This window comes from Cyprinodon variegatus, unplaced genomic scaffold (assembly GCF_000732505.1).
Source record: "Cyprinodon variegatus isolate N-32 unplaced genomic scaffold, C_variegatus-1.0 Scaffold0, whole genome shotgun sequence".
NCBI classification, from domain to species: Eukaryota; Metazoa; Chordata; class Actinopteri; order Cyprinodontiformes; family Cyprinodontidae; genus Cyprinodon; species Cyprinodon variegatus.
In genome coordinates, this window is record NW_015150453.1 from 2,791,815 (window position 1) to 2,794,809 (window position 2,995).

Genomic DNA, 2,995 nt, shown 5'->3' on the forward strand with positions numbered 1-2,995 from the left:
CTGCAAACGGTCTCAGATGCCACATGGAGTCTGCTGCTTTTTTGTTGGAGGTTATTTGACTGGGAGGAGTTAAACCTGTAGCCACCACCTTTAACAACACATTTTCTTTACATATTTCTTTTTAAAAACCGCCCCCATGGTGAAGTGGTTTGAATCTTGCTTTCGTCAGAAGGTGCATCTGGTAAATCATAATAATAAGGATTTGCTGTGGTGACTCCTGAATATGGCAGCAGCCGAAACATTTAGATTTTAGTTTTTATCCCCCAACCCCTGCTTGGATCGAGGAATCTAATTAACTCCCTCAGACATGATTTAACAATAAATGCAAAACACATCATGCATATAAGGAATTAGATCACTGTCATATTACCAAAGTAGATTTTTTAAATGAAGTGATGCCTTGTGTTTAGCTCTAGGCTCCGCCTCCTCCTTTAGGATTGGGTGCCTCTTTCAGGGTCTCAGCCAATCCTCTATTACTTGCGTCCTATTTAATGTCTGTGAAGCAGCACTTCTAGGTCTTTTGCTCATTTGACTGCCTTTTGCTTAGTGCCTGTGTTTTCTTGTTTTTGTGATTTTTAGTCCAGTTATTTTATAGTTTTATATATTTTGTTTAATAGTTTTTTTTCCAAACTAGGTAAGTTCAACTTTTCTTTTTGGGTTGTTTTGTTTATGCTTGCCTGAGCTCACCTAAAGCTAAATATCAATCTGTACAGAAGAGAAAAAAAACATCTTAAATTCCTTCTTGTCTCCCAATTCCCTATCTTGATTCACGTCTGTCCCCTATACCTCCTAGACCAGCTAAGGGGACATAACATCAGCGCCATACTTGGACAGATATGCACTAATATTAACTACTGTGACCTACATTTGCTTAAAGAGGAGGGCCAAATGGTATAGAGGCTACAAGTCATCGCTTGTCATATTACACACCAACTCCTAAACTGTTATTTACAGCCTGCAGGAGGAGAACGCCATGTTCTTGGCTTTCCAAAGCAACCCTGTATGGAGTCCTGAGGTTGCGGACGAAGAAACAAGCAACAGAAATCCTGCAAGTTTGAGACCAGATGTTCGGTTAACGCTAAGTTAACAGAATCAGGACTGGTTTGTGTTAGTTGGTAAATGAGCCCATTTAAAACACTTGGTTGCATTAAAAATATTTGTTTAAGCTAAGCATCATATTACACCTGTGTACCAGTATTATATTAAATAACTACAAGTTTCTTATGACACCCTACTCAGTTGAAAATGTCATTGAATTTGAGTTTCTTCCAAACTTTACAACTATTTAATTAAGAGTCCAAAATGACAATAAAGTTCCTAATTTAAGAGCATTCTGAGTGTGAAACGTTGACTTTACTTGACTGCTTAGAGCTTTGTCTTTTAATCAAGACAAAAAAGAGATAAGAGCCGAGAGTAGATTTCAATACGAGTTAACAGGAGGGACTGCAAGGACAGTAGATATAAAAAGACTTGATGAAATCCTGCTGCACCCAACAGGACTTTGCTTACGCAATCAGAATGACTGACTGACACCTCATCTTTCACCGGGTTCCTAAAGACACACGACACCCAGAGCATAACCTAAAAATAAAGTTTGTTTTTGTTTTTTAACACAGCATCACATAGAAAAGCAAAACAAGCCAGGAGTTTTTTAAAAATCTAAAACGTTTTTTTTTTTCTGATTTTATGCTGATTTAACAGCTTTAAAAAAAAAAACACAAAGGTTTAAACTGATGATTAAAGAGGTGAGAATCCTCAGAGGTCAACCTCTGCTGATGGATGCAGAGCTACAAGCATCACATCCAACTTTAAATACAGACAGAACTGCAATATTTTGTTAAAACTGTATGACTTTCTATACATTCTACAGCATTTTTCATCAATTATTTTCTATGCAACAGATTCAACCCCTGTAGATTACCAAAATAAGACATCTTTCTGTTCATTAACTTCACGTCGGCGCCCCGACAAGCATTTAATTTAGTCAACCACTTGCAAGCAGGCACATCCAGGCTTACCTCGGGGTCTGTTGTCTCTTCAAAAAAACAAGAGTGAAGAAAAGATTGTGTGTCTGCGCAGCGTTTATATATCCCCAGAAACAGGCGGGGAGAAAGAAGGGGGGAGGGAGGGGGGGTGTTGACCAAAACTGATTAGACAATATAACCCGTCCCCAACACAGGCTCAAACACACAAACATAGTGACACTTCTAGCGGACACACAGACGCAAACAAAGTCCACAAACACAGAGGTCGACAAACAGATGTGGCAACCTGGCCAGCGTTGTTAGACCAGTGTTTGGAATCCAGACTTTTTCCAGTAACTTGACCTCTGACCTTTCATATCGATTAGAAAGGGCGCCCTTGCATTGAGGAGTGCTATTGCTGAGCAACGTACATTTTTAACACACTATCCTCTCCGTGCAAAGACACACAAACACACACACATTCAGTAAATGGTGTGACAGCAGATGAGGGGTCAAAAGGTTTAAGTTTCAGAATGAGCATCAGGCTGTTTGCTCTGACAAAGGTCAGTAACACCTGACAAATGTCTACTTATGGATAAGGCTCACTCAAATGGATTCACACAAACACCCCTCTACTACTACTACTACACACACACACACAGACACAGAGATAACTTACAGAGGCTTATCTTACTGTGGCGGCTTTAATATTTGGCTCCTACAGAGAAGAAGCTTCAGTTTATTTCTGGCAGGTCTGAACATGTCAGTAACGGAGCCTTGAACATGTTAAACCAGCACTTTTTTTTTAATCTTCACTAGTTGCATTAGTGTGAATAATTTTGAAATCGTCAGATCAGCAGAAGAACAAAGACAGTTTGGGACAGTTTGGGCTTTGACGTTAGGCCGATTTAATCAGTTCAATAATTACCATAACTAACATCATGATTAGTGGATGTTAATGTTAGCCTCATTTTTTGCATCGGACCATCGCTAATTAAAGTTACAACCTTTTTCTTCTAAGTGTCTGTATG

General features: G+C 39.2%; 1 protein-coding gene across 2 annotated transcripts in view; it reads right to left on the reverse strand.

Moving 5' to 3' along the window:
- Positions 1-2,995, reverse strand: part of nt5c3a (5'-nucleotidase, cytosolic IIIA) — a 20,733-nt gene that overhangs the window by 6,609 nt on the left and 11,129 nt on the right. The window contains exon 1 of one of the 2 annotated variants that reach the window (XM_015385885.1): positions 2,019-2,035. The exons of the other annotated variant lie outside the window; for it this stretch is intronic. The gene's annotated coding sequence lies outside the window, so the exon portion shown is untranslated. Of the gene's footprint in view, positions 1-2,018; positions 2,036-2,995 lie in introns of those variants that run through there. 2 annotated transcript variants of the gene reach the window in all.